We start from the raw sequence: 20263 nt of genomic DNA, 5'->3' as shown, positions 1-20263 counted from the left end.
GCAAACTTAACCTAAACCAAAACATGTTAATACGCAACTCATGCGGGCTTGTATATACGCACACGTGTGACAGGGGCTTAAGGTTCGATCACTAGGCTGCACAACGGTGGGTCCAAGTAGAAAATAACTTTTCCACCGCAAACCTTACTTAAACCCAAAAAATGTTAATGCGCAACTCACGCGCACTTGAATATACGCACAAGTGTGTCATGGCCCTAATATGTAGCCAGTCCGTTCTTTTTAAGCGTAGAGCGTAATCAGTGTATTTTACGTAAAGCGTAATCGATAGCTTTATTTCTACATAATACGTAGCAGCTACATGAATTTACCATAAAACGCAAGCGCAAATTATTCGTAATTTTTGAGTGACCTTTCCTTTTTGCATGCCTTCATGGCGCCGCGCTCTTGTGTAATTTTTCTGCTCCTTGGTGCCATCAACTTATGCTTAGGTCACAATTGGAAAAAGGGGCCCTGCCGGGTAGTTCCCGGGCCTTCTTTTGGCACTTCCGGGCGTGACCCCTACGTGGCGCCGTGGGGCACCATGCGGCTACCGGGCAATTTTTTGGCCCGGCGGGGACCCGACAAAAATTTAGTTTTGACTTAAATTCTACCCGGGCCCCGCGGACAAATCGACGCCGTGACCTCAACGTGAGAACACCGCGAGGTACCCCTCCGGTTGCCGGCAGTCCACCGGGACAAGTAATTATTTGTCTGTTTGCTTGTTTGTTTGTTTATTTATTTGCACAACAAGAAAAGCTATAATACATAATACGATAAACAATAGATAAAAACAGGTTTAGGAGGAGGAATAAGCGTTTATAGCTTATTCTAGGCCCTCCTGGTCTATACTTCTCAAACTTGAATTATAAAAAAATATAGCAAAGTTATACATAGAATACGATAACTATAGATAATGATAATCAAATAATCAATGGTATGGATTAAAGTTAGATAATAACTGAACATGTGACTACTACAGGGGGCTATGATGGGTTTTCATGCATGGCACTTTTAAACGCCAGAAAAAGGTTATTATTGTATATTTATTGATATCGTGGATATCTAGTATTTTGTCTCAGCGAGAAGTAAGAAGCAGTTGCTATCCTTGTAGATTTCTTTTAGAGAGTTATATGAGGATGTATAGTTGTACGGCAAGCGCATTCCCAAACAATGTTACAGTAAGTAAAATGTGGGTACATAAGACTGTTGCATATTATATAGTTGTGAGAATCTTTTGAGGGATGATGTATTCGATCTTCACAAAACATCAAATGTTTCAGCATTTTTTTTCCTTATAGCAGAGATTGGGCTTTCAAGTTTAATTTTTCATCTATTATTACCCCCAAAACGTTGGTCTGTTTCTGTTGTCTATTAGGAACATTTTGGCCTAAATGATATAATGACTTTGATTTTTACTTCAGAAAATAAGGCAATTTGTCTTTGTAGAATTTGTTTGTAACTTATTTGCTTCAAACCATATATTTTCCACATATCTTGGTTAGCCAGTTGTATCAGAGAATCAAAGTTTATGTGGGAAAGGGATATGTTGGTGTCATCGCCAAAGAGTATAGAATTAAGTATTATTATGTTTTGAAACAAACCAAGTGCACAGAGTAAATGTATGTACTTCGTTAAGACCGGTCAAGTGTGTGACGTTACAGATAAGGTGAGCAGAACTAAGGCGTAAACTTCGTATATCGTGTTTCTTTTTGAGCCCCAGTGCAGTTTTATATACCTCCGAGATATGAAGGGTGCCCACCTGACTGATACCCGACCGTCGTTTGCGGGGCATTCGGCAGGGACTCTACAACTGCCCCACCTGGATGTGATAAGTACACGGTACCCTGTCGGACCCCACAGGGGTCACTACAAGACACTGTCAGAGCAGCTGACGGGTACCTACCGGAGACCGACCAATGAAGGTGACAAAATTTTACAAAAATGCCGCGAGTGCCTGCCAGCGCACTCCGGGACCCCTGCAGGGCAGCGTGAAGGAAACTTTTAATATTGACCAAAACAATGGGTGCCCCTCGGACGTCAGAGCCCGGCCGGGGCTACATCCCCGACGGGCACCGGCGCAGTTGTGACCTAAGCATTAGCGGTGATCATGATTTCTGAAATAGACAAACTCAGTACCATATTCTACAGTGTTGAAAGTAAAGAATGAATGGCCTGGGGCAGCTCCTGACAAATCACACAAAAGCTTTGCGCTTCGATAAAGCGCCAGAGATTATGGCCATTGAAAGCCGTAGAGGCCATAATTGCACGGAGCCTTTGTAAATCAGCGAGACTGGTCCGGGCGCTAAAGTCAATGACCAGCAGAGATCATTTGTACGTAGCAGGGCTCAATTCACACGGGTGAACAATTGTGACTGGTTAGATAATTACAGATAGTTGATATAACTTGGGTGGGTCCGGACTCTATCATACAGCAGTGATCAGGGTTTTCCCTTTTTGAAACGCCGCGTTACACCACAGTTTCCTATGGCCTACTCCTCGTCACCATCACCCTAGCGGGGATTATGATTTTTTTTATAAGGAAGTTCTCATTTGAGTAATTTTTATTCATGGGTGATGTTCTCCAACCAAGTCATAAATGTCCAAACTCTCACATTTTGTGAAGACATTCGGATTCAAGTTATGGATCACATAAAACTTTTTGAAAGGGTGTCCATAGTTGAAGAGCAGAAGAGCTATACAGTAGTAGGGTTCAGTGCACACTGGCGAACAACGAAGATTGATAGAACGTACGTCAACGATCTTACGACCTTTCCTAAATGCTCATTGTCATTCACAGGTGTTCACAACCAAATACCAGGCAACTGAGTCACGCAACTGCTCAAGGGGATCGACGGCGACTCGACCGGTCATTCACATCTGTGCTCTCTAGGGCAGTTGTTACAGTGGAACCTTCTCATTGGAGACAAGCATAAGGAGCACTAAGACAACACCTTGTGAAAGTACTTACCCTAAGTTCAATCTCAAACATTATTCGGCACCACATAGCCACAAGGGTATACTTGATAACTATGCAAAGAAAACAGGCTCTTTTCCAGCTCGAACGACGAGTACAGATCCCAGAAGTAAACAAACCTTACATTTGACCCAGATATCGGCTGTATTCATCCGCTCAGGGCAGGCCTGACCAAACTACTCACAGATATTCTTACGCCAACTAATCTGGTGAACTGAACAAATTTTGACCAAAATAGGAAAGCTTAGACCATACCTGTTCTTTCTAAACAAAAAAGGCTCCGGATTGGGCCAACATTTTCAAGGAAAATAAAGGTTTTCAAGGCACTACAAAGCTATTCCCATTTTTCGCCTCCGCCGTGCCTGTCCACTGTAACATCTACCCTCTACATGGTATGACGTATTGTTTGTCGGGGGGCGTAGACCAGTGTTGAAGCCTGAGAAGGCGGACAGCTCTAGAGTTTGCTGCTGACTGCGGGCGCGGGAAGATCAGTTTGGAGACGTCCGTATCTTGGCCAACACCTGTACGTCTGTACAAGGAGGTTTAAACCTTCTTTGTCTGTACAAGATCCCGACCAGGAGAGTCCAACAGCCCACAACTGTAAGTTATGTACCATCGTGTGTTCCGCTTATACCCCCATTCCACTTGACGGCGCTATCGCCGCACTATCGCTGCGACCTAGAGCGCAGTGAGAGCGCCGACCTACCCGAAAAACGTGCTCAAATAGAATCTCACTGGCTACCCAAAGGTCTGGCTAATCTAAAGTCGCAGAGAGAGCGCGACGAGAGCGCTGTCCTCGCGGAATTGGGCCGGGGTATTACCCCTGGGTATTACTTATAATGAAGAGGCACTATTGAAGTACGAACGTCCACATCTGACATGGGAGGTCACATTATAGCACGATGAACATTACAGCCTGCTTAGGGCCCTGTCACACTTGTGCGTATATTCAAGTGCGCGTGAGTTGATTCAAGATACACCACTTCAAGAATGAAATTTGTTTGAACTACAGTTGAGACCATTGAATCCTCCAAATTTTTCAGCGCTCTCACTGCGCTCTAGGTCGCAACGAGAGCGCGGCGAGAGCGCCGTCAAGTGGAATGGGGGTATTACTTCAGTCACAGCAGGGGAAGCGCGCGCCTCGTCGATTTTTCACGGCCGACGCCGACTTTACGGTGGGGACGTCACGATTGGAACGTCGCGGTTCAATCTTTGGCCTCCACCAGGCCTTCCTATACGGAGTACGGATCGTGAAATTCGGCAAAAAATTGAATATTTGGCCAATTGAATATTTGGCCAGGGGAGTCAGTCCACGGGAAGGTTAAGCCCCTGTCACACTTGTGCGTATATTCAAGTGCGTGTGAGTTGCGCATGGACATTTTTTGGTTTATGTAAAGTTTGCAGTGAAGAAGTTGTTTTCTACTTTGACCTACCGTCGTGCAGCCTAGTCATCGAAATTACTTCTTCGGCTGCAAACTCAGCCTAAAACAAAAAGTTGTTGATACGCAACTCATGCGGGCTTGCATATACGCACAAGTGTGACGGTTTGCCTTTTTACCGGAATGCCTCGGAATGCCCAGAAAGGAGGGTGAATTCTACCGGAATACACTATTCTTTGATGAGTAAACATCACAGGTTGCTGTATTTTGGCATGAAATGATATATTTATGGCCCAGGGAACGAGAAATCACTATAAATTAGTGATGGCCACCGGCGCCCCCCCCCCCCCCCGCCAGTCGTCATGTTTGTTTTTATTGCGGATTACAATGTTTGTTTTAAATAGCAGGGTCATAGTACGCAACAAGGAGGTGAAATGTTGCAAATACAGTATGCTTTGGTAAGCTAACATCGCAGGCTGCTATACCTTGGCATATCTAGATAACGTAAACATGACCCTGGGATCAAGAAATTACTAGAAATACAAGGCGATCGGCGATTATAGTTGGTTGGTATTGACTGCGGGGCTAAGCCAAACATGTCTACATAGTATGTCCTGAACGTGAGTAGCCCAGTCATTTTCTTCTTCGAATGATGAAGTGTCGTATGTTTTTTAATAATCCTGTTAGTAGGTAAATTATTTAATCTTAGCGAGAGTATCTAATCAGCTGTGTTTGACTATCAACGATCAATAGCAATTCTTCCAATTACCTTACGGCGAAACATTGAGTAAAATTTGCGATACAGTGCCTGACTGGTATATTAAGTTCAGTTTATCACTGTATTTCTTGAATGGCACAAGAGCAGGGCGAGTGCATGTAGACGAGTGGTCTGATTCCTTTCCTGGGCGACTAGTCTACCAACTTACGTACTGGAACAAATGTACAATGATCTAATTTTCAGTGGGATTAAGCAATATCCCAATGAAAAGATCAGAAGATCTACAGCTACAATCATCAACCTCACTACAATGTAGTAAAATAGGTTTAACCAAACTCTTAAACAGATCAATAGCTTGGGGAATGGACCGATTGTATTTTGATGGAAGTGATTTCAATTAATCAGAAATCGCAGTGCTGTCAATGGATCAAAATACAATGCAAAATTATTTTAAAAAATGCATCAAAAACTGATTTCAAAGGATAAAAGGCTTTTTACTTATGACACTTGGTGCAACAAAGGTAACATGTCATAGAATATACGTATAACCTTGAAACTGACATATCACTTTTTACACAATAGCGCGCGCGGTGAGCTCCCGGTAAGCTCCGTGCGAGCGCGCGGCACTTTGCCACTTGCGGTTATTTTCAAACTTTTAAAAAAATCACCATTTCAAACGGCACGCTGGCGGTAGTGGACCGGCACTGGGACGTCAATAAGCCCCCGTCACAAATCAAGAATTTAGCTCGGCCGACTTGTCGGCGAGCTCCAAATGGTGATTTTCGGGCGAAGTACGACCGACGTCCTGGCGATTCCGCGGGCTTCGTGCGAATTTTCGGAGCTCGGCCGACGTTCGCGGGGCACTGGAAGCTGCGCTTAAATTCAGCGAGGCCTCGGCGACGATTTTTGAGCTAGCAGAGCTCGTCAACAGTTTGCCCGTAGCTTGCCCGAGCAACGCCCAGCGCTCTGCCAATATTCGGGCGGGCATCGGAGGATTTTAGACCCGATTTTTGGTCGGTCGGAGGTCGCCCGAACTCTTCGGCCTCGTGCGAGCCTCGCACGGGCTTTGTACAATAATCGGACGACCGTCGTCAGTGTTCCGGCCGACTCATGAAAAGTAAGGCGTGCGTTGTACTGGTGTCGATGGGCGCTTGGACGGGCTCCTTCTTGTTTATAGATAAAAGGTAACGACAGTTTGGTTTATAACATAGGATGATAAATGATACTGTAATATTAACCAATACTAATATCAACTTATCAAAGAATGCTGCCAAACTTTTCTAATGAGAGACAATTCAATCGCAAAGTTAAATTTTCATTTTAAAAAAATATTATAAATAAAACGTGGACACCGAAGACAATACTTCCTGTTTCTTTTTTGTTATTGGTTTGGATGTTTTCAATCCATATATTAATGAACTGGGGCTTGACTTTTGATGCTTGACTTGACTTCCTGAGTTTTTCCTCCACAAAATGACTAGTTGAAAGTCCACTGAGTCATAATAGATCTATGTTTGTCTGCCGAGGCATACCCAGGCGTCGGCAGGGCGTCGATAGGCTTATCAACGGTCGACGAGCTTCGGTCGATTTCCGTTTGGTGAAAATGTTTGGATCGGGGTTAAATGACTGATCTGTTGACTTTGTGGCTCCTGCGCTAATATTTGGATTGGTCTGTAACAAAATTCCTGTTTATGGTATTATTTTCAGTGTGCCCGTCAACATCACCCATGCCCTACAGATTTGCCACAACTCAGAAAGTAAAGTTGGTCCACATTTCAGCTTGTTAACAGGTCAGTTGATTTTGACTTCGTCCGTGTCCAAGAAAAAGCACCGTCTTATGTGGGATTTATGATTATTAGTGTTCGACGGACGTCGCCCGAGCCCTGTTCAATTTGTGACGGGGCAGGTTTTCAGCTAAAAATACGGTCCACGCTCGGGCGATTTTGAAATTCGGCGAGCTTCCGGCGAACTACAAAATCGGCCGATGCTCGCATGAATTGTGACGCCGGCTATAGGACGGTACGCCGAGGTCTGTGCACGGCACTGCGGTGGTAGCCATTCCCACGCTACCGCACGCTACCACCGCAGTGCGGCAGCTCAGTGAGAGGGGGCCTTAAGCCAGACCTAAAACAATGTGAACACCACGGATGTCGATAGCAGACTGAGGTCTGATAATTAGCTAGATTTATTGGGTGATCTTGTACCAACATGTACTCGTTAGAGCTTCGTAACAATAAAATTCAAAAGGACACATAAAGGTCAGTCACTCTACCGATCGCGAGATTCTATCAGAACCGAAATCGCCGACATATACACATGGCTCTCTTGGTAAATGGTGTGATCATCTCGGAGAGAATGTTCCCATAGCAAACATCAGCCAGCTGTGGACCAAAATTTGGTGGTATGTGAAAAGAGATGATTTTCTAAGATAATGATTTGTAAGATATGATGCGCATATTTAAAAATACTTTCCTCTGTACTCTACTAGTTTTCCAAACTCACAGAATCATATATCAGGCAGTGTGGGGTCTACATGTACCATCAAGTAATGTGCAAATACTTGTCTCCAAAATCACGTTAGTTAAGAGGGATTGTGTCTCTTTGTGAATGCCCTTAACCTTTCTCACAACAATGGTGGCATTATTACGGCCCCTCCTTCTAGCCACACCGCGCCTCTCACGCGAGGCCTTTTGACCTCCCTGTTGATGAAAACCTGTCCCGCCCACCTGGCTTCTGGTCTTATGAATACGGGACCAATCGTATCTTGTTTCTGACTCTGGGGCCTTGTGGTTGATATCAGACATGCCTAGTTGCCATCAATTGACATGTACATTCCATGTGGTGTGGAAAGAAAGTGGACCCTTAGATTCAAGTTCCTCGGTTATATTTGGCCGTCTACGATTCATATATGGTTTTGAGAATGTGGTTTTAGCAGATAATCTTTTGTTGTTCTTTTTATGTTCTTCATCACCCACCTGCCCCCAAAGAAGCGTATTTTTCATGCTTAAATCGCTGGTATTGAAGGCGACGCTTGACTCGTTACGTGTTGACATCTTTCCAAACCGAATTCCCATGCCAATGTGCCGTATGGCATGACATTGTGTATCAATATCACCATTTTATTACTAGTTCAGGAGTAACGTGCCAAATGAAGAGTGATGTGATCCACCACACTAGTTTTTCACGGCCAGTGTGGTTGTGCTCTGTAAACCGATAATCGCCGTTCCCAAATCTTAACAAGTTAATAGCACTAGAAGTGTAAAGGAATGTGACCCCTATTATACCATCATACGCATTTCTTAGGTAGGTCTACCATCGACTCCGCTTGTGACGAGTAATTGATTCCAGGTTGTTGAACACGTTTTCAAAACAAAATGATTATCGCCTGCAATGAACCTGAAACATTTTCATGCATGAACAGATCAACCGATTGTCTGCAAAACATGAAGTCACTGGATGAAAAGTCATTCACCTCCGTTCTGCCGCTTGTTTGATTGGCAAGATTTTTGTCTTCGGGAACCTTCTTGATCGATCATTCGGACATTAGTAATTAATGTAACTGTGGGTCGTTCTAGGACGATGTCTTATCAATCTTACTGATGTGCTTACAGGCCAATTACACATTTGATATAAAGATTATAAAGTCACAGATTGAGTGAACTTTTAAACATGTCATTCGTGACAGTACAGAAGATACTTCTGGTACCTTCCACACAATCCTTCGGGTCACCTTGCACATTTAATCCTTAATCCAGCCTTGTGCGGCACTGAAATGCTCAGCTGAATACATGTTTTCATGACCATGTATGTCGATGTTTTTTGCATGTACGACTGAATTTTCATCTATAAAAAGGGTACTAAGGGATAACGAGTGTCCGCCAAACAAACCGTCACTCAGTACGATATTTTCAGACGTCAATAGAATCGTAAGACTTTAAATGAAAATATTTGACTGTTGTCGCGACGCAAGACAAATAAATGTCACACCCTGCACTTTGGATCACGCTTGAATCACGTTATTCATCCCCAAAAATAAGAACTCGAAAAAGTAGATTAGGCTAATCAAACACTAAGCTAGCAAAACGATCCCACTTAATACATGGGATTGACTAGAAAGACATAATTACTGTCACCGAAAAAAGTGAATCCGTACATCAATTATTTTACATGACCGTTCGTTCACACAGTGGTCAATGTCCCACCTGTTTGTAACACATAACTTTTTGATAACACGTCAAGGGTACAGGAAATTTCTTATATTGGTATACATGTACTAAGTAACATAAACCATCGACGATGGCACTGCACGGGACCACCTCTGGGTCGGTCTGCCTTTTTACCGGAATGCCCCGGAATGCCCTTTTTACACCGGAATGCCACGGAATGCCCATAAAGGAGGGTGAATTCTACCGGAATACACTATTCTTTGATGAGTAAACATCACAGGTTGCTGTATTTTGGCATGAAATGATATATTTATGACCCAGGGAAAGAGGAAAAGCTAAAAAGGCAGACCCACAGTGAGAGCGCGGAACTCCTCGAAAAACGTACTCAAATGGAATCTTTCCGGCGACCCTTGCGCGCTCTCTGCGCGACCAAAATTTCAAATGTCACTTTCATGATAAACCAAAGGTTTGACGGATCACTCAACGAATTCCAGGGATAAAGAATACATTTTTTAACGTTTTGTGCGTTTTGTTGTCTTTTAATTCATACATTTACCTCTTGTATGATATTTGATTTATGAAATCAAGGGAAAAACAAATTCACTTTTGGTCGCTGCACGGTCGCTCAGCGTGTATCTTAAGTTATATATATTTTCAACTTGTTTTTTTCTGTGTTGTCTGTCCTGTAACTAGCTTGCAATAGACATCTTTTATCATTATTCTAGAAATGTAAATCATAGAATTTTGAAACACTTCAACACGTTTGAGTTACACATTAACATTTTTTTGGGTTTAAGTAAGGTTTACGGGGAAAAATTTGTTTTCTACTGTGACCCATCGTTGTGCAGCCTGGTTATCGAACCTAAGAAAACACTTATTCGGCTGCAAACTTAACCTAAACCAAAAACATGTTAATACGCAACTCATGCGGACTTGTATATACGCACAAGTGTGACAAGGGCTTTACTTCATCAGTCACAGGGGACGCGCGCGCCTCGTCGGTTTTTCACGGCCGACTTATCCATAGCCTCCACCAGGCCTTCCTACGGGGGTACGGATCGTAAAATTCGGCACAAAATTTAATATTTGGTCAGGAGAGTCAGTCCACCGGTAGGTTACATCCCTCTCGTAGGAAATCTAGGTTCGATGATGAAAATAATGTTTGTAGCGTTTGTGTTGATGGCTGTTCTTCAATTTCCATCCTTAGCAACTTGATTCCTCCATTGCGTTGACCCACAAATTGATCTGGAACTTCAGCAATTAGGCGCATATGCATGTTTCGTGTAAGACATCACGAAATCGCCGGCAGGGGCAGCCAGGGGTGCGGGCTGTTTCATGCTTTCCACCCGAGTGCCATAACCTGGTGTGAGCGCCAAAGACTCGCTTTCATGTAAGACATAACGAAATCGCCGGCAGGGGCAGCCAGAGGTGAGGGCTGTTTCAAGCTTTGCACCCGAGTGCCACAACCTGGTGTGAGCGCCAAAGACTCGCTTTCATGTAAGGCATCACGAAATCACCGGCAGGCGCAGCCAGGGGTGCCGGCTTTTTAAGGTCCTGTACCCGAGTGCCCGTCCTTGTGTGAGCGCATGGGACGGGGTAAGACATCACGAAATCGTCAGCAGTGTGACAAGACAGACCTTTGAATGGACTGTAGTTCGCTGTAGTAGCGTAGTTGTGTAGTCACTTGTCCTTAGGAGGCTAGCGGGTGGGGAACTGCTTGTGACTTGGACCGACATGACCTACCTGCCGTGGGACCATTTTAACGCTCATGCAGATGGCTTTATGACAAGACAGACCGTTGAATGGACTGTAGTTCGCTGTAGTTGCGTAGTTGGGTAGTCGGTCTTGCCGTTGGGAGGCTAGCGGATGGGGAACTGCTTGTACTCGGTCCGACATGTCCTACATGCCGTGGAATTATTTGTCGACGACCGTGCGGACGGCTCTATGAAGAAAACGACCTTTGAATGAGCTGTAGTTCGCTGTAGTTGCGTAGTTGGGTAGTCGGTCTTGCCGTTGGGAGGCTAGCGGATGGGGAACTGCTTGTACTCGGTCCGACATGTCCTAGCTACCCTGTACCTGCCGTGAAAAACATTTGTAGACGACCGTGCGGACGGCTCTATGAAAAAAACGACCTTTGAATGAGCTGTAGTTCGCTGTAGTTGCGTAGTTGGGTAGTCGGTCTTGCCGTTGGGAGGCTAGCGGATGGAGAAATGCTTGTACTCGGTCCGACATGTCCTACCTGCCGTGGAAACATTTGTAGACGACCGTGCGGACGGCTCTATGAAAAAAACTACCTTTGAATGCGCTGTAGTTCGCTGTAGTTGCGTAGTTGGGTAGTCGGTCTTGCCGTTGGGAGGCTAGCGGATGGGGAACTGCTTGTACTCGGTCCGACATGTCCTACCTGCCGTGGAAACATTTGTAGACGACCGTGCGGACGGCTCTATGAAAAAAACGACCTTTGAATGCGCTGTAGTTCGCTGTAGTTGCGTAGTTGGGTAGGCGGTCTTGCCGTTGGGAGGCTAGCGGATGGGGAACTGCTTGTACTCGGTCCGACATGTCCTACCTGCCGCAAAAACATTTGTAGACGCCCGTGTGGACGGCTCTATGAAAAAAAACGACCTTTGAATGAGCTGTAGTTCGCTGTAGTTGCGTAGTTGGGTAGTCGGTCTTGCCGTTGGGAGGCTAGCGGATGTGGAACTGCTTGTACTCGGTCCGACATGGCCTACCTGCCGTGGAAACATTTGTAGACGACCGTGCGGACGGCTCTATGAAAAAAGATACCTTTGAATGCGCTGTAGTTCGCTGTAGTTGCGTAGTTGGGTAGTCGGTCTTGCCGTTGGGAGGCTAGCGGATGTGGAACTGCTTGTACTCGGTCCGACATGTCCTACCTGCCGTGTAAACCTTTGTAGACGCCCGTGCGGACGGCTCTATGAAAAAAACGACCTTTGAATGGGCTGTAGTTCGCTGTAGTTGGGTAGTTGGGTAGTCGGTCTTGCCGTTGGGAGGCTAGCGGATGGGGAACTGCTTGTACTCGGTCCGACATGTCCTACCTGCCGTGTAAACATTTGTAGACGCCCGTGCGGACGGCTCTATGAAAAAAACGACCTTTGAATGGGCTGTAGTTCGCTGTAGTTGCGTAGTTGGGTAGTCGGTCTTGCCGTTGGGAGGCTAGCGGATGGGGAACTGCTTGTACTCGGTCCGACATGTCCTACCTGCCGCGGAAAAATTTGTAGACGACCGTGCGGAGGGCTCTATGAAAAAAAAAAACGACCTTTGAATGAGCTGTAGTTCGCTGTAGTTGCGTAGTTGGGTAGTCGGTCTTGTCGTTGGGAGGCTAGCGGATGTGGAACTGCTTGTACTCGGTCCGACATGTCCTACCTGCCGCGGAAACATTTGTAGACGCCCGTGCGGACGGCTCTATGGAAAAAAAAGACCTTTGAATGAGCTGTAGTTCGCTGTAGTTGCGTAGTTGGGTAGTCGGTCTTGCCGTTGGGAGGCTAGCGGATGGGGAACTGCTTGTACTCGGTCCGACATGTCCTACCTGCCGCGGAAACATTTGTAGACGCCCGTGCGGACGGCTCTATGAAAAAAACGACCTTTGAATGAGCTGTAGTTCGCTGCAGTTGCGTAGTTGGGTAGTCGGTCTTGTCGTTGAGAGGCTAGCGGATGGGGAACTGCTTGTACTCGGTCCGACATGTCCTACCTGCCGCAAAAACATTTGTAGACGCCCGTGTGGACGGCTCTATGAAAAAAGACCTTTGAAATGAGCTGTAGTTCGCTGTAGTTGCGTAGTTGGGTAGTCGGTCTTGCCGTTGGGAAGCTAGCGGATGGGGAACTGCTTGTACTCGGTCCGACATGTCCTACCTTCCGTGGAAACCTTTTTTAGACGATCGTGCGGACGGCTTTTTGAAAAAAAAAGACCTTTGAATGGGCTGTAGTTCGCTGTAGTTGCGTAGTTGGGTAGTCGGTCTTGCCGTTGGGTAGTCGGTCTTGCCGTTGGGTAGTTGGGTAGTCGGTCTTGCCGCGGTCTTGCCCGCGGCATGAAAGATAATTCATGTCACTTAGTTTTACTTAGTGTGGGGAGGACCAGTTCAAGAGCCCGACGCAGAATTGTAGTTAATCTGCTATGAATAAAGGATTTTTAAACAAGTACTCACGACTAAAATTGAGCTACTAGAAGCTTTCAGATGGCATCCGCCATCTTTCTTCAGCTAAGAGAGTTGTCACGTGACCGAGGTGTCAAAGGTCACCCAGGTCACGTGACTGGACGAGAGAGTTGTAGATTGGAGGGAGTCTATGGCGTCCTTGATCACGGTTGAGGGACGGAGAGCGGGACCTGATGTGCACGGCTTCCTTGACTCCCCCTTCAAACCATCTGCTTTCTCTGTCCAAGAGAATCTGCTATGGTTTGGACACAAAAGCAAGCATAGGGTTATTAGGATCCTTTATTATATTTTGTAGTGTACGCAAGGTGGCCTGGTCCCGCCTTGAAGGCAGAGAAAACAGATACTCTATGGGGATATCTATAATCTTACAACATCATTTTTGTACACTTTCGAGCAGGTGTGATAGGCGTTTGGACAGGCCTACCCAAACCGGGCTGGCATATTCAAGTAAGGGACGTATGGATACTAGATAAATGCGTGTAAGCACATCTGTAGACAAAACAAGCCTTCTTAGCTACAGTTAAATAATACATTCTTGGGCGAGTTTTAGTAAGCATATACTGGACACGGGCGTCCCAAGTCATATCATACGAAATGAATACACCTAGAAGTTTGAATGTTGTGACACGTTCAATCGGGTGGCCTTCTATTGAAGGATGGGGTGGGGTGGGGACATTCTCCTTTTTTCTAGCACTTATGATGATATTTTTTTTTTCGCATTCGCTGACAGTGAAAACCCTTCACCCCATTCAGAAACAGAATCCAGCGCTCTCTGGGTCTGCCCAGGTAGTGACCCTATCAGTAGTTCAGTGTTGGTGAGGTCATCGGCATATTTAACAGGCAAAACAGACAATGGTAAACAAGCATCTAGTGAGTTCATACAGATCACAAACAACAATGCTCAGGTATTTTGTAACTAGTGTGCTTAAAACAAACAGGTTATCAGTGGTTCTGAAGTTTTTCAGAACCGCAAAAACATTCGTAGACGACCGCCGGCGTGCGGAGGGCTCTATGAAAAAAAACGACCTTTGCATGAGCTGTAGTTCGCTGTAGTTGCGTAGTTGGGTAGTCGGTCTTGCCGTTGGGAGGCTAGCGGATGTGGAACTGCTTGTACTCGGTCCGACATGGCCTACCTGCCGTGGAAACATTTGTAGACGACCGTGCGGACGGCTCTATGAAAAAAGATACCTTTGAATGCGCTGTAGTTCGCTGTAGTTGCGTAGTTGGGTAGTCGGTCTTGCCGTTGGGAGGCTAGCGGATGTGGAACTGCTTGTACTCGGTCCGACATGTCCTACCTGCCGTGTAAACCTTTGTAGACGCCCGTGCGGACGGCTCTATGAAAAAAACGACCTTTGAATGGGCTGTAGTTCGCTGTAGTTGGGTAGTTGGGTAGTCGGTCTTGCCGTTGGGAGGCTAGCGGATGGGGAACTGCTTGTACTCGGTCCGACATGTCCTACCTGCCGTGTAAACATTTGTAGACGCCCGTGCGGACGGCTCTATGAAAAAAACGACCTTTGAATGGGCTGTAGTTCGCTGTAGTTGCGTAGTTGGGTAGTCGGTCTTGCCGTTGGGAGGCTAGCGGATGGGGAACTGCTTGTACTCGGTCCGACATGTCCTACCTGCCGCGGAAAAATTTGTAGACGACCGTGCGGAGGGCTCTATGAAAAAAAAAAAGACCTTTGAATGAGCTGTAGTTCGCTGTAGTTGCGTAGTTGGGTAGTCGGTCTTGTCGTTGGGAGGCTAGCGGATGTGGAACTGCTTGTACTCGGTCCGACATGTCCTACCTGCCGCGGAAACATTTGTAGACGCCCGTGCGGACGGCTCTATGGAAAAAAACGACCTTTGAATGAGCTGTAGTTCGCTGTAGTTGCGTAGTTGGGTAGTCGGTCTTGCCGTTGGGAGGCTAGCGGATGGGGAACTGCTTGTACTCGGTCCGACATGTCCTACCTGCCGCGGAAACATTTGTAGACGCCCGTGCGGACGGCTCTATGAAAAAAACGACCTTTGAATGAGCTGTAGTTCGCTGTAGTTGCGTAGTTGGGTAGTCGGTCTTGTCGTTGAGAGGCTAGCGGATGGGGAACTGCTTGTACTCGGTCCGACATGTCCTACCTGCCGCAAAAACATTTGTAGACGCCCGTGTGGACGGCTCTATGAAAAAAGACCTTTGAAATGAGCTGTAGTTCGCTAGCTGTAGTTGCGTAGTTGGGTAGTCGGTCTTGCCGTTGGGAAGCTAGCGGATGGGGAACTGCTTGTACTCGGTCCGACATGTCCTACCTTCCGTGGAAACATTTGTAGACGATCGTGCGGACGGCTTTTTGAAAAAAAAGACCTTTGAATGGGCTGTAGTTCGCTGTAGTTGCGTAGTTGGGTAGTCGGTCTTGCCGTTGGGTAGTCGGTCTTGCCGTTGGGTAGTTGGGTAGTCGGTCTTGCCGCGGTCTTGCCCGCGGCATGAAAGATAATTCATGTCACTTAGTTTTACTTAGTGTGGGGAGGACCAGTTCAAGAGCCCGACGCAGAATTGTAGTTAATCTGCTATGAATAAAGGATTTTTAAACAAGTACTCACGACGAATGTCGGACAACTCGGCCCATTACCAACTCGGCCCAGTCAACTCGGCCCATCTCCCTAGTCAACTCGGCCCATCTCCCTAGTCAACTCGGCCCATCTCCTTAGTCAACTCGGCCCAACTCAAACAAACACACGATAATTATTTTCACAGACATATCTTTATTCAAGTTAATTCAGCGTGTGTTTTCTTTTTTTGCTGTCTGACAAAAAGACGCGGTCTTTATTAAAATCACGTTGATTGCCCAAGCGCCGGCGGTATTGGGCTCCAAAAACTCAAATTACTAGTAGTCAACAGTTCGAAGTTGTCTGAAAAAGAGACATTGTTACTACATGTAAAAGTATGTTATGCTTGGGTCACATTTCCAAGTCGGGTCGACGTGACCAGGCCCGCCAGTGCATGAAGAATTCATCGCTAAATACCTGCCGAGCAAAGATTGTTGTTTAGAAGGTGTTTTTTTGTTTTATTTTGTGGAAATCTATGGGCCGACTTGATCACGGCGTTGGGCCGAGTTGACTACCCCGAAGGGCCGAGTTGACTACCGCGATGGGCCGAGTTGACCAGATTTGCGATAGGCCGAGTTGGAAATGGGCCGAGTTGTCCTGCTTCCCTCACGACTAAAATTGAGCTACTAGAAGCTTTCAGATGGCATCCGCCATCTTTCTTCAGCTAAGAGAGTTGTCACGTGACCGAGGTGTCAAAGGTCACCCAGGTCACGTGACTGGACGAGAGAGTTGTAGATTGGAGGGAGTCTATGGCGTCCTTGATCACGGTTGAGGGACGGAGAGCGGGACCTGATGTGCACGGCTTCCTTGACTCCCCCTTCAAACCATCTGCTTTCTCTGTCCAAGAGAATCTGCTATGGTTTGGACACAAAAGCAAGCATAGGGTTATTAGGATCCTTTATTATATTTTGTAGTGTACGCAAGGTGGCCTGGTCCCGCCTTGAAGGCAGAGAAAACAGATACTCTATGGGGATATCTATAATCTTACAACATCATTTTTGTACACTTTCGAGCAGGTGTGATAGGCGTTTGGACAGGCCTACCCAAACCGGGCTGGCATATTCAAGTAAGGGACGTATGGATACTAGATAAATGCGTGTAAGCACATCTGTAGACAAAACAAGCCTTCTTAGCTACAGTTAAATAATACATTCTTGGGCGAGTTTTAGTAAGCATATACTGGACACGGGCGTCCCAAGTCATATCATACGAAATGAATACACCTAGAAGTTTGAATGTTGTGACACGTTCAATCGGGTGGCCTTCTATTGAAGGATGGGGTGGGGTGGGGACATTCTCCTTTTTTCTAGCACTTATGATGATATTTTTTTTTTCGCATTCGCTGACAGTGAAAACCCTTCACCCCATTCAGGAACAGAATCCAGCGCTCTCTGGGTCTGCCCAGGTAGTGACCCTATCAGTAGTTCAGTGTTGGTGAGGTCATCGGCATATTTAACAGGCAAAACAGACAATGGTAAACAAGCATCTAGTGAGTTCATACAGATCACAAACAACAATGCTCAGGTATTTTGTAACTAGTGTGCTTAAAACAAACAGGTTATCAGTGGTTCTGAAGTTTTTTCCTAAATCCGGCTTGATTGGGTTGTTTTGTTCAGAAAATTTAACTAGATGTAAGTTCAAAACAAGTAGATGAGAATAATTTCCCTAAACAGCTAATTATCGAGATGCCTCTGTAGTTGTCTGGCAGGGAGGTGTCTCCTGACTTGTGGATGGGAACAATGTGACTGACTGACAATTCTTGTGGAAAATAACCATTTTGCAAACAAGTGTTAAAGAAATTGTCATGAGAAGAGGTTCTTTTAGCTGCATTTTGCCAGATTTTAACATTTCATTTAGAATGCTGTCATTTCCGCTTGATTTGTTGTTCTTTAGTTTAGAGATTGCAGCGTTTAATTCCTCTAAGGTGATCGTGCAATCAAGTACAGATGCGTTTGAAGGGGTGGACGAAAAAGATGTTTGAATGTGTATTATGATTTAGAAGACAGTTATCTACAGAGCTGTTTGGGAATTTGTCTAGATTTTTGAAATGCTTTTACCATTCCTCGTCAGAAATTTGGTTATCCTCAACTGTCTTTTCTGGTTTTAGTTTATTGATTAAGTCCCAGAAGGCACTTGGATTTCTTTCCTTTTATAATGATAACTGATTCATAATTTGTTGATGAAAATCCCGTTTTTTCTTTTTCAGTAATTTCTTGTATTCTTTTTTACATTGAAAGAACCTACCCCTAACTACTGGATTAGATGGATTTTTTTCTAATAGAGAGGCAATGTTTTTCACTTCACGCTTCATTTCCTTACATGTTTTGTCAAACCATTTCTTGTTTTGCATTCTTTGAGGGCGCTTCCTAATTCTTTTTAAACAGAGCGACTGTCCGCCCGCCTCCCTTAGAATAGCGCTAAATTTGGAGACATGTGTTTCGATTTCCATTGCGTTTGTGGTTTTTAGGCAAATAGAGGAGAGAGTGTGAAGTCTTCGGTAAAATTAGGTTTACTAAGTGAAAAGATGAATTTTTCGGTGGATTTTTCATTCCAGTGGAACCGTTTGGGGAGAGGTTTGGAGTTTGGGCTTTTTTGTTTTTCTTCGTAATTGTGCTTTCTTGGATTTGAGTGAATCAAAGTCGAAATCATGCAATGGTCTGAGAATAGCGTAAGCGGATTAACACGAAAAGATAGAATATGTGGGATAAAGGACTGGCTGGAAATCATATAGTCTACAGTGCTGCTGCCGCGGGGTTGATGCCAGGATTTTCCCTGTAGATCGCCAGCCATCCTTCCGTTTAGTATCCTTAGGTTTGCTTGCACGCACAGATCGATTTTGCTATGCTATGCTTGATATTGGTGAGGGAAGACCAACAGTGCAGTCTGCAGCTGCGATGAGGACCCCCAAACCCTAAAACATCTGATGCATAGCTGCAGACTTTCAGTTACCTGTATACAGACACAGACCTTCGAGAAGCCAAGGAAACGGCATTGGACTGGGTGTAGAGAAACAGCGACAAGCTATGATGATGGTATCATTAAAAAGAAGTGGCAGTCTGCCTGTACGAAACACGTGGTCAGTGTCACCAGTCCATCAGATTCTGATCATATAAGATAGGGGATTTTGTTCCATTTTTAAATGTGGATTCAAGAAAGATGTTTGACAATGTTATCTTGTAACGCTCCTCAGATGCTGATGTGCGGGGTGTTTTCAAGGGCTCAAATGTGTTCGGGAAAGTATCAAACAGTTTAAGTATAAATACAATGCGCAAGTGGTGGAAAGTGCTGATGTTCAATTAAAAGAATAACAGACCTTTGAAAATTAATAGATAATCCTGAAACGATTCTCAACATTATTTTCTTATCAATAATAAAAAAAACACCTACCGGTATACTGTGCCATACGATTTCGCGTTTGTATCGTACTCCACAAGAGTAGATAGTTAAGTTTATGTGTGTATGTGTGCTACATGTTCGATATGTCAATACCTAAGTGAACTTGTGCCGGATTTTTCAAAATCGTTTCGCGGACAGAACTCGAATAGCAGCGAAACAGACAAGTGAGACTATGTTTTGGAAAGCGACAATGCAGGTGGCATCGTGTAGCGCAATCGGTAGGGTGTTTCACCCACAGCCGAGAGGTTAGAATTTAATAGAAACCGCCGGTATGCCCCGATGTTGTGCCCTTGAGAAATGCACTTCACACGACTTTCCTCACTTCACTCAGGTGTAAATAAGTACCTAGCTTCAGTTAGGGACGTGCCTCGGATAGGACGTTAGATGGAGGTCCTGTATTTGAGGAGAGCCACACTTCGAGCACGTTAAAGAACACACCACGCTTATCGAATAGAGTGGGGGCCTTCCCGATGTGAGTGGTTTAAAATCCACAGTCCTATAGCCGCACATGGGGAATTGTCGCATTGAGGTCATCTGCGCGCCGACTGGCAGTCGCTCCAGGCCCTCGCAATTCAACTCCGCCTCGCAATTCAGCCCATGGCTGCAAAGAGAGAGTATTCGTCCTACCCAACAATATTTAAAAAAATGTAGCACATATTCACTCCAAAAGACTGGAGGAAAGATTTTTCCTAGCGTCCAAACAAACGTCTATTATTATAATAAAAATAGTTACTCAAGCAACTGGATAAAATTTTGAAACAGTCAGACGTTTCAGGCAGCATCCGCTATCTTTCGTCGGTAGTTTTGGCATATCTTATTACCTGGATGTCTAACCTTTATCAACGTCTATTATGTTCTTTTTGTGTAGTGTGTGTACTAGTGCTGAGTACCGG

The 20263-nt window shown here is 45.3% G+C and overlaps 1 protein-coding gene across 1 annotated transcript in view; it reads left to right on the top strand.

The window, feature by feature from the left end:
* Positions 1-3405: 3405 nt before the first annotated feature.
* The window catches only part of LOC136426979 (SCO-spondin-like), a 48297-nt gene continuing 31439 nt past the window's right edge, over positions 3406-20263 (top strand). The window contains exon 1 of the mRNA XM_066415699.1: positions 3406-3574. The gene's annotated coding sequence lies outside the window, so the exon portion shown is untranslated. The remainder of the gene's footprint in view (positions 3575-20263) is intronic.

Source organism: Branchiostoma lanceolatum, chromosome 2 (assembly GCF_035083965.1).
Source record: "Branchiostoma lanceolatum isolate klBraLanc5 chromosome 2, klBraLanc5.hap2, whole genome shotgun sequence".
NCBI lineage: Eukaryota > Metazoa > Chordata > Leptocardii > Amphioxiformes > Branchiostomatidae > Branchiostoma > Branchiostoma lanceolatum.
This window is presented reverse-complemented; position numbering and strand designations above follow the sequence as displayed.